General features: G+C 41.0%; 6 pseudogenes; all 6 read left to right on the top strand.

The window, feature by feature from the left end:
* Positions 1-2,000: 2,000 nt before the first annotated feature.
* On the top strand, positions 2,001-2,119 carry LOC143999169 (5S ribosomal RNA; annotated as a pseudogene).
* A 700-nt stretch (positions 2,120-2,819) lies between these two features.
* On the top strand, positions 2,820-2,938 carry LOC143999290 (5S ribosomal RNA; annotated as a pseudogene).
* A 286-nt stretch (positions 2,939-3,224) lies between these two features.
* Positions 3,225-3,343, top strand: LOC143999056 (5S ribosomal RNA; annotated as a pseudogene).
* Positions 3,344-3,503: 160 nt separating this feature from the next.
* LOC144000032 (5S ribosomal RNA) lies at positions 3,504-3,622 on the top strand (annotated as a pseudogene).
* Positions 3,623-4,791: 1,169 nt separating this feature from the next.
* On the top strand, positions 4,792-4,910 carry LOC143998872 (5S ribosomal RNA; annotated as a pseudogene).
* A 322-nt stretch (positions 4,911-5,232) lies between these two features.
* Positions 5,233-5,351, top strand: LOC143999004 (5S ribosomal RNA; annotated as a pseudogene).
* Positions 5,352-11,761: the final 6,410 nt, after the last annotated feature.

Raw genomic sequence — 11,761 nt, 5'->3', positions numbered from 1 at the left:
GGAAAATTGGCAGACAGATTTTCTGCGCTGCCAGCAGTTGTGCCTAGGAGAATGGGCTCTGCACCCCGACGTGTTTTGGAACATATGTCGCAGGTGGGGTACTCCAGACGTAGATCTGTTTGCATCCAGGTTCAACAGAAAACTGGACAAATTCGTGTCAAGGACAAGAGATACACTCGCTCAGGGGTCGGATGCTCTGACAGTTCCCTGGGATCAGTACAATTTGATTTATGCCTTCCCCCCGTGCCCGCTTCTGTCGCGGTTCCTGGGAAGAGTCTAGAGGGAAACAAAGTCGCTTCTTTTGGTAGCCCCGGCTTGGCCCAGGCGACCGTGGTACGCAGAGATCATGAAGTTGGCAGTAGGCAGGCCGTGGATCCTCCCTCTCCGGCCAGATCTGCTCTCACAGGGTCCAATTTACCATGCTGCTTTACACAGTCTGAATTTGACGGTTTGGCTTCTGAGACCCACATTCTGAGAGACCGTGGGCTTTCGGGGCCAGTCCTTTCTACTCTGGTCAATGCCAGAAAGCCGGCCTCCAGGCTTATTTACTACAAAATCTGGAGGGCATATGTTTCCTGTTGTGAACTCAGGGAATGTCATCCTAGAAAGTATGTCATTAGCAGGATCTTGGCCTTCCTCCAGTCAGGCCTAGAAATGAATTTGGCCATAAGCACTATCAAGGTGCATATTTCGGCCTTGTCAGTGTTTTTTCAGAAACCACTTGCATCACATTCCCTGGTGCGGGCTTTCATCCAGGGGGCTATGCGGATAAGGCCGCCAGTCAAACCTCCGGTATGCCCATGGGATCTGAATTTGGTTCTCTCAGCTTTGCAGGGGCAACCTTTTGAACCTTTGCATCAGGCTTCGTTAGTTCTTTTGACTAAAAAATTGGTTTTCTTGGTAGCCATATCCACGGCTAGAAGAGTGTCAGAACTAGCAGCTCTCTCCAGTAAAGAACCGTATCTAATTATTCATAAGGACCTGGTGGTAATGCGTCCCAACAGGTCCTTTCTGCCTAAGGTGGTTTCAGGATTCCATTTGAATCAAGATGTAAGCCTACCATCCTTTTTTCTGGACCCACAGTCTGCAGAAGAAGAATCTTTGCACACTTTGGATGTGGTAAGGGCAATCAGTATCTATCTTCAGGCAACTGCACAGATAAGGAAAACTGATTGCTTATTTATTTTGCCGGAAGGCCCTAGGAAGGGTCAGGTGGCATCAAAATCCACTCTCTCATGGTGGATTAGACAGATTATTTCTCAGGCCTATAGTGTTAAAGGGAAGATCCCTCCTTTTCAAGTGAAAGCGCACTCAACTAGGGCTGTAAGTGCTTCTTGGGCAGTGCATCACCAGGCCTCCCTGGCTCAGATCTGTAAGGCTGCAACTTGGTCATCAGTCCACATATTCACCAGATTCTATCAGGTGGATGTCAGAGGGCAAGAGGATATCGCCTTTGGGCGCAGTGTACTGCAGGCTGCAGTTTAGGTCCTCCGGTCCTTGGCGGTCTATATATTATGATCTGTGTCTCCCTCCCCTCAATCTGAGCATTGCTTTGGGACATCCCACTATGTAATGAAGCTCCTGTGTCCCCTGATGTATGATCAAGAAAATAGGATTTTTATACACAGCTTACCTGTAAAATCCTTTTCTTGAGAGTACATCACGGGACACAGGGCTCCCACCCCTCTTGGGTTTTACGTGGTTTCCTATTGCTTTGCTACAAAACTGAGGTGCCTCCCATATGGGAGGGGTTATATAGGGGAGGAATTCTCCTTAGTTGGGGGTTAACCAGTGTCCAATCACCAGAGGTACCTATATAACCCACTATGTAATGAAGCTCCTGTGTCCCGTGATGTACTCTCAAGAAAAGGATTTTACAGGTAAGCTGTATATAAAAATTCTATTTTTTATGTTGTTGGCGTTGACCTGTTTTTTTTCACTTGTTTCCCAAGATGACCATCTTGGCGTTTGTCAAGAGGGTGAGAGTGCCCAAAGAAAGTGCCTACGGCCAAATCACCCTGAAAGTGCCCGATCTTGTCTGATCTCAGAGGTTAAGCATTGTCGGGCCTGATTAGTAACTGGATGGGAGACAGACTGGGAATACCAGGTGCCGTAGGCTTCTTTTTATGCTGTTGGCGTTGACATTTTTTTTTTTCCGCTTGTTTCCCAAGGTGACCATCTTGGCATTTGTCAAGAGGGCTGAGAGAGCCAGAAGAAATCTCCTACGGCCACATCACCCTGAAAGCGCCCGATCTCATCTGATCTCGGAGGCTAAGCAGGGTCCGGTCTGGATAGTACCTAATTACAGGTGCCGTAGGAATCTTTTTATATTGTTGGCTTTGACCTGTTTTTTTTTCGCTTGTTTCCCAAGGTGACCATTTTAGCATCTCTCAAGAGTTTTGAGTATGTCCCGAAGCGTTCGCCTAAGGCCACATCACCCTGAAAGCGCCCGATCTCAGAGGTTAAGCAGGGTCAGGGTCAGGGTCAGATGGGAGACCGCCAGGGTCTATGTTGTTGGCGTTGACCTGTTTTTTTTTCACTTTTTTCCCAAGATGACCATCTTGGCATTTGTCAAGAGGGTTGAGAGTGTCTGAATAGAACACCTATGGCCACATCACCCTGAAAGCGCACAATCTCATCTGATCTCAGAGGCCTAGCAGTGTACGGCCTGGTTAATACCTGTATGGGAGACCATCTGTGAATACCAGGTGCCGTAGGCTTCTTTTTATGTTGTTGGTGTTGACCTGTTTATTTTCGCTTGTTTCCCAAGGTGACCATCTTGGCTTTTAAAAAGAGGGTCGAGAGTGCCTAAAGAGATCACCTACGGCCCCATCACCCTGAAAACACCCGATCTTGTCTGATCTCGGAGGCTAAGCCGTGTTGGGCCTGGTTAATACCAGGATAGGAGAACGTCTGGGAATAACAGGTGCCGTAGGCTTCTTTTTATGTTATTGACCTTGACCTGTTTTTTTTTTTTCACTTGTTTCCCAAGGTGACCATCTTGGCATTTGTCAAGAGGGTTGAGAGTGCCCGAAGAGATCACCTACGGCCCCATCACCCTGAAAGCGTCCAATCTCGTCTGATCTCGGAGGCTAAACAGTGTCAGGCCTGGTTAGCCATAGGCTTCTTTTTATGTTGTTGGCTTTGACCTGTTTTTTTCGCTTGTTTCTGAAGGCGACCATCTTGGTGTTTGTCAAGAGGGTTGGGCGTGTCTTGAAGAGAATGCTTACGGCCACATCACCCTGAAAGCACCCGATCTCGTCTGATTTCAGAGGCTAAGCAGTGTCAGGCCTGGTTAGTACCTGGATGGGAGACTGCCTGGGAAGACCAGGTGCCATAGAAGGATCTGGCCTGGTTAGTGTCTTGATTGGGAGATCACCTGGGAATACCGGATGCCGTAGACTTCTTTTTATGTTGTTGGCTTTGACCTGTTTTTTTTAGCTTTTTTCCCAAGGTGAGCATCTTGGCCTTTGTCAAGAGGCTTCAGAGTGCCCAAAGAGAGTGCCTACGGCCAAATCACCCTGAGAGAGCCCAATCTCATCTGATCTTGGAGGCTAAGCAGCGATGGGCCTGGTTAGTACCTGGACGGGAGACAGCCTGGGAATACCAGGTGCCGTAGGCTTCTCATTATGTTGTTGGCGTTGACCTGTGTTTTTTCCCTTTTTTCCCAAGGTGACCATCTTGCCATTTGTCAAGAGGGTTGAGAGTGCACAAAGAAATTGCCTACGGCCACAACACCCTTAAAGCACCCAATCTCGTCTGGTCTCAGAGGCTAAGCAGGGTTGGGCCTGGTTTGTACCTGGATGGGAGACCGCCTGGGTTTTCCAGATGCCGCAGGCTTCTTTTTATGTTGTTGGTGTTGACCTGTTTTTTTTCGCTTGTTTCCCAAAGTGATCATCTTGGCATTTGTCAAGAGGGTAGAGAGTGCTTAAAGAGATCGCTTACAGCAGCATCACCCTGAAAGCACCTTATCTCTTCTGATCTCGGAGGCTAAGAAGGGTTGGGCCTAGTTAGTACTTGAATGGGAGACGGCCTTGGAATACCAGGTGCCGTATTCTTCTTTTCATGTTGTTGGCGTTGACCTGTTTTTTTTTGCTTGTTTCCCAGGGTGACTATCTTGGCATTTTTCAAGAGGGATGAGAGTGCCCAAAGAGATTGCCTATGGGCACATCACCCTGAAAGCACCCAATCTCCTCTGATCTCAGAGGCTAGAAAGGGTCGTGCCTTGTTAATACCTGGATGGGAGACCGCCTGGGAATACTAGGTGCTGTAGGCTTCTTTTTATGTTGTTGGCGTTGACTTGATTTTTTGTTTGCTTCCGAAGGTGACCATCTTGGCGTTTGTCAAGAGGGTTGAGCGTGCCTGAAAAAAATCTACTATGGCTGCATCACCCTGAAGGAGCCCAATCTCATTTGATCTCAGAGGCTAAGCAGGGTTGGGACCTGGTTAGTACCTGGATGGGAGACCGCCTGGGATTTCTCAATGCCATAGGCTTTTTTTTTAAGTTGTTGCTTGATTCCCAAGGTGACCATCTTGGCGTTTGTCAAGAGGGTTGAAAGTGCCTGAAGGGATTGCCTACGGGCACATCACCCTGAAAGCACCCGCTCTCATTTGATGTTGGAGGCTAAGAAGAGTCAGGCCTTGTTAGTACGCGGATGGGAGACCGCCTGGGAATACCAGGTGTCGTAGGCTTCTTTTTATGTTGTTGGCGTTGACCTGTTTTTTTTAGCTTGTTTCCCAAGGTCACCATCTTGGTGTTTGTCAAGAGGGTTGAGGGTGCCTGAAGAGATTGCCTATGGCCACATCACTCTGAAAGCACCCAATCTTGTCTGATCTTGGAGGCTAAGAATAGTCAGGCCTGGTTAGTACCTGGATGGGAGACCACCTGGGAATACCAGTTATTGTAGGCTTCTTTTTATGTTGTTGGCGTTGATTCGTTTGTTTTTTTCCGCTTGTTTCCCAAGGTGACCATCTTGGCATTTGTCAAGAGGGTTGAGAGGTGCCCAAAGAGATCGCTTACAGCAGCATCACCCTGAAAAAGCCCTAGCTCTTCTTATCTCTGAGGCTAAGAAGGGTTGGGCCTAGTTAGTACCTGGATGGGAGATGGCGTTGGAATACTAGGTGCCGTATTCTTCTTTTTATGTTGTTGACATTGACCTGTCTTTTTTCGCTTGTATCTCAAGGTGACTATCTTGGCATTTGTCAAGAGGGTTGAGAGTGCCCAAAGAGATTGCATATGGGCACATAACCCTGAAAGCGCCCGATCTCCTCTGATCTCAGAGGCTAAACAGGGTTGGGCCTTGCTAGTACCTGGATTGGAGACAACCTGGGAATACTAGGTGCTGTAGGCTTCTTTTTATGTTGTTGGCGTTGACTTGTTTTTGTTTTGTTTGTTTACCAAGGTGACCATCTTGGTGTTTGTCAAGAGGGTTGAGAGTGCCTGAAGAGCTTGCCTATGGCCACATAACCCTGAAAGCACCAGATCTCGTCTGATCTCAGAGACTAAACAGGGTCGGGCCTTGTTAATACCTATATGAGAGACCACCTGGGAATACTAGGTGCTGTAGACTTCTTTTTATGTTGTTGGTGTTGACTTGTTTTTTTTTTGTTTCTTTCCCAAGGTGACCATCTTGGCGTTTGTCAAGAGAGTTGAGAGTGCCTGAAGTTATTGGCTACGGCCACATCCCCCTGAATCTGTTCCATCTCGTCTGATCTTGGAGGCTAAGCAGGGTCGGGCCTGGTTAATGCCTGGATGGGAGACCGCCTGGGAATACCAAGTGTCGTAGGCTTCTTTTTTTTTTTCAAATATAATTTTTTCTCCAAACAGGGGAAGACGGTCCCCCGAGTACATAATGCAACAGAGAAATACAGAGCAAAAAGCAGCTGAACAATACTTGATACAGGTATATTCGCAACTGTGAGTCTGCCTTCCATCAATCATAATGATTCAAGGCACGGATAAAGTACTGTACCAAGATCCAGGGTCACACAAACCCCAGGTCCCTCCGGCATAATCCATCCAGAGGGGGGGTGGGGCCGTCATTCCCAATTTTCCACTTTTTCCAAAAGAGAGAGTGGGTGGAGGGGGTGAGAGATAGGGGAGGAAGGCAGAAAAGAGAAGGGGTGAAAGATCAGGAAAGGAGAAGAGGGGACGAGACACAATGGCAGCCACTGTCCAAGGGGCCAGTCAATTAAAGCTCAGAGCATTAAGGTGATAGCAGGCGACATCCTTCCAGCGAGAATATAAAGGTATTCCAGATGTCCCAGGTTTGTTTAAAAAATTCTTGTTTACCTTGTGATGTGAGGATCAAGTCCTCCATTTTTTTTAATGTCCTCTATTTTCCTAAGCCAGTGAGTAATGAAAGGGGGGGAACATTTTTTCCAATAGAGAGGGATGCAGGATTTCGCCGCATTTATCACATGCCGTAAAATTTATTTTTTTGTACTTCTTAATGGGAATCTGTCAATGGTGCAAGAGAAAGAATGCAGCCTCTTCCGGGATGGAGAAGTCTGTGAATTTTTGTGTTATGCATCGGATCTCTGTCCAGAAGTCCACCAAGCTGGGGCAGGACCAAAAAATGTGGATCAACGTGCCCTCTTCTTCTCCACACCTCCAGCATATGTTCGAGGGAAGAGGGGAATTATTTATGCAGCTTTGATGGTGTCAAATACCACCTGGTGAGAAGTTTAAAATTTGTCTCCTGTATCTTCGTGCACAGCGAGGTTTTGAGAGCCAAAGTGATAATGCGTTGTCTCTGTGCTGGGGAAAACGAGCAATTAAGGTCCTTTTCCCAGGTTGACAGGCAGGTTAAGTGTGGGTGATCTGTTTGAGAGAGAATGTGGACCAAAGGGCCTTTGCTCCTGCATAGAGCCTCAAACTCCGTCTGAGGGCGTGCGAAAGTTTGAGTATTGGGGATGGAATGGAAAAAATGATGTTGTTGCGCCGCTCTCCAAAAAGGCATTTGGAAAAGCCCTGTCGGATCTGTTAGGGTTGAGAAAGAAGGTCATTTTCCATCAATGACGAATTTAGACGCATGGTCTAGGTTGGAATTTCTAAGTGGGTCCCCGGTTCCAAGTTCGGATGGCCACGTATAGGGAATAGGGGGGAAGTGTTATATTCTTAATATCTAAATTTTAATTGGCTTTATTATACTTTATTCAGGATAATAATATTCCCATATTTTCATACTGTGTGAATGGAAAAACCTTTGAGTCAATTAATTCTGTGTTATGGCTTGCATAGCTGGAAAAGTAAATATTTAAAACCTGTCAGGATTTTGATGAATATTGTATATTTTATATATACTTTCAAGGGCTATGTAAAGTGATATTGTTTATGTAAACTTATCTAGTTCAATATATATATGTTTTTAGAAGGTCTTTCATATGTAAGAAGAGACCATATTTGTATTAGACAGAAACCCCCTCTCATATCTATTTCCTGTCAGTTCATTAGAAGCTAGAATTGCATTTTAAGTAGTAACACATGTTAGCTCTATAACAACCACCCTTAGCCCCCACCTCTGTGGAGGAGGAGTTATCTTTCGGGCGGGAGATTAGAGCCTGGGTAATATAATGAGTGATGGGAGGAGGGGGGCTGGTCTTGAATTTTACACACAGAAGGACACATGTCTTGCACACAGGCTGCCAGCATACAAAGGGCTGCCATTTTAGGTTTGAAATAACCTTATATCTTCTATAAGAATCATTGTACTATTTTTGTAAGCATCCTTTTGTATTTAAATGTGTACAAATAAATACACATTTTTGAATTACGCTGACTCAGATCTAATTAAGGAAATTCGTCTCACAAGAATTGATTGATTTCAACATATACTTAAGACTTTGAAATATCATTATTTCATAATATTTCATATTTCATATATAACAATTGGCGAGCTACAACCAGTTCAATCATAAGTCGGAAGTTTTTTTTTCTAAACTTCATCCTTTGATCAGAGGGGAATGAATTGATGAACAGAGATTAAACTTCGCAAAGATTGAAAAAGAACCTAGAAGAAAAATCGATCGATTGATTGTGAAAGACCGGAGAATTTCCAGCGGAAAAAACCTGACGGGTTTTTTATTTGGTGAGTAGAAACGTAATTATGGAATTTGTAGCTGTTTTAGCTGATGAAAGTACATTAGAATTTAAAGGTTTATCGAAACAGGTCTCTGATGCTGTTTTATGGAAATTAATGTATGATCAATGCTTTCAGGCAAATGCTGACATTGAGAAGGATAGATTCTCATTAGTTAAAACAAAGAAAAAAGTACGTAATATAATGAAACTTGTTAAAAGTTATAATGATATGGTGTTTGATATGCCAGGAAAACAAAGTCAAAGTGTAACCGAAAATGTACTTTTTGAATCTAGTTGTTCAAGTTGTGAGACTTTTTGTACATATATTGAAAATTTAGAGAATGAAATAGAAATTGCAGCAGAGCAGGAGAAGAAATATACTGAACAATTATTGACTGAAAAAATTGAATTGGAACATAGAATTGATGCATTATTGCAATCTCTGAAAGAAAATGAAAATCAAATTGTTTTCTTGACCCAGGAAAAATTTGAACATGAAAATATTTTAAATTTGTTTAAGACCCAGTTATTACAAGCTGAGATTCCTGCACATGTTCAGTGCTCAAGGATGGAGGATGATGAACATATGATGAAGGCAGCCGTCAACGTCATATCCTGTAATGAGTCAAATGTTAATATTTCCTCAGACAATGAGAGTGGGAAGTCAGTTGACTTAAATAATACTGATAGTAAGCAGAAATGTAGATTTTCATCGCCATATGCTCAGAGGAAAGTCTATAAAAAGGATTTTCGTGTTTTTATATAAATCACAACACCTTCAGGTGGGATTCACTAATGATGATGCTTTAACTATTGTTTAGAGGTTGAATAATCATGTTTTTCTAGTTTGGGATATATCAGCAAACTTCAGTTGTGACAGAGGATGTGTAATATCAGGGAATAGAACAGAGATTTCATGTATGATAACATTCACAGTTTGTAGGTATTATTGTGAGGATGTATCGGATAATTAAATCTAGGATTGATAAATGTTGTTGGACAAAGGAAATGTTTGGGTTGATGTTGTTCCAGTTATTTTTAATGGATGTAAGAAGCACAATTTCTGATGCTATAAAGTATTCTCCTTTTGAGTTTAAAAGAAAAAGTAAAATGGCGTTTGTATCGCCTCGTGGAGTCATAATTGGTTGAAGAAGAGATACAAAATGGTTTCTCTAAAAATTTTCAGTTGAGAAAATAAAATGGAGTTTGTGTTGCCTCGTGGAGTAAGAAGGTATACAAAATGGTTCCTCCTCATATTTCTAAGTTTGAAAAAGAAAGTTAATTCATGATAAAAAGTGTCTTTGTTAGTTAAAAATATAAGTTTTTATATTACAATGTTTCTTGATTAAGAAATAATTTGTATATATATTGTTAAGGTAAAAAGGTTTGTGTATGTTTAAAATGGTTTTATACAAAGGGTTATTCATAGCAGCCCTTAAGAATTTAGAATGAGACACCCATTGTTTTAGAAAGGTGGGAGGGAAAATACTCATTCTGTGGAACAATATAGCTCAGCGGAACTTTTAAGCTAGTCTTAAAAAGGAAAAAGGTGGGAGTTGGTGTTTAGGAGTAGAATTTTGTAAGAGAGGAGACAGTCAATTACTGGAGGGCATACATTCCAGGGAGATTTTTTCTCCAGCACACACAAGACACATATATATCATGAAGGATTGTTATTAAATCCATGCACATATCGGATTTAATCTTCAGAATAATCTATTTTTTGATATTTTACAATTGATATTGTTTTTTGTAACATTGTGTTATTTTGTTGTTAAACCAAAATTATCTTTTGTATAAGATAAGTGGTCTATTAAGTAGACCAGGAACAGAAAGGTTTATTTAAGATAAAATTAGATATTGTTGACACAAGTCTAACACAGAAAAGATAAAAGATGATTAAAGAAGTGTTACATGTGAGGCCACACCCAGAGATGGTGACACTCACAGAGTTTCAGGAGTTGAAACATGGAAAAGTAATTGGGAAAGTCTATGGACATTTTGCGATGTTCAAGGGGTACAAATACTTTCTTAGTTCAGTGAAACAAGTATGCAGAAAGAAAAATGTGGGTATAACAAATTTTATATTCCAAGATAATGATGCTGCCTTTATTTTTTCAGGAATTAAAAATAAAAATCGAACTTGAAGAAAGTGCGTATTCCAAAAGAAAAAGATGTCAGCACAACAAATGAAAAGTTTTAAAGAGAGGAAGTGTATCATCACTACAGGATGCATCTTTTCCCTAGTGACAATTTTATTTGTGATAAGATATATCAAGAACTGCTCAAGTTATATAAAGACTAACAGGAATGAAGAATTACACAACAAAGATCATATGTTATTCAGAAATAAGAGAGATGTAGACATTGATATCAATGCAGATGAACTGAAAAATAAGAACATTGATATCATTACAAAGGACAAAAATGATAGAGTTATTGATATTAGTGCATATGATAAAAATCATAATTTTAGAGATGTTGATATTAATACAGCAGAAGATTTGTATGGATTTTTATGTATTGGTGATGGATATCTTTGTTGTTTACAATTGTATTTCATTCACAGCAATGATATTGACATCAAAGTTAAAATAGAATCCAAAACAAAGTTTGTTAAAATGCAGGGATCTTATAGACTAAATAACAAAACCGGAACTTTTGAGTGTAACATATTGTTGAGGAGTTTCTGGTCTATATTTTTAAAGGGTAATGAGTCAACAATTTGGTCTGGAGATGTTACTAATATTATGACAAGATCTGGGAAAATACTTTATTCCTTTGATCAATTTTATTATCTTTTTCAAAGTTTTGTAAAGATATTAAATCCAAAATATTTAAACATCATTGGAGATGAAAAAGGAGACGTTGTAAGAACATGGGATTTTAAAGTTATAAGAAAATTTACTGAAATAAGGGTCAAAATCGATATCTTTATAGTTGATAAGATTGTTCCAGAAATTAATATTTTCCCACAATCTTTGAAAATTATGGAAGATAAAGATAATTTGCATTTGATATGTGATACAAAAATATCTTTACCTCAAAATTCATTGTTGACTTGGAAAAGGAATGGTGAGTTTTTGGGTAGTTTTCTTTATAGTTCAACTATCATAATTCATAAAGGAATTTTTGGTAGTGTGAATTGGATTAATAATACATTTGTTTATCAACAAATGAGAGTATCTTTGAATGATACTGGTATATATAAATGTTGCATATCAATAGAAAATTATCCGGTGAAATGTGCAAAGGCAAGTGTTGTTGTTATGTCTCCAAGGAAAACTCCATGTGTCAATAAGAAAAGTTTCTCTGCAAGCCCTTTTCAGATTAACCATTTCCAATCCAGAACTCTTTTGAGAGAGGGAAAGTTTGTCATTGTTTTGTGGAACTTTAATGTTTCAGAATGGAAAATTTCTACAAGGTTTCCACAATGTCAAGGACATCTGGTTAATATGGAATTGGGTATTGAGAGATGGTTTGGAATTAATAATAGAAATTATAACAGGAATAAGCGTGGTATTGTTGAAGGTATTTTAGGAGGGATTGGCACAATCGGGAGTATAACAAATAGTATGGATATTAGTACTTTAAAGTCTGATCTAGAAACCGCTGGTTTAGTGGGAAGTAATGGTATTAAAATACAAAGACATTTAAATCAGATTTTAGAAAATATGG

Source organism: Lithobates pipiens, unplaced genomic scaffold (assembly GCF_037356315.1).
Source record: "Lithobates pipiens isolate NorthernLeopardFrog02 unplaced genomic scaffold, aLitPip1_a1.2 Scaffold_19, whole genome shotgun sequence".
Taxonomy (NCBI): domain Eukaryota; kingdom Metazoa; phylum Chordata; class Amphibia; order Anura; family Ranidae; genus Lithobates; species Lithobates pipiens.
The sequence above is the reverse complement of the archived record's forward strand: the minus strand, read 5'-3'. Positions and strand labels throughout refer to the sequence as shown.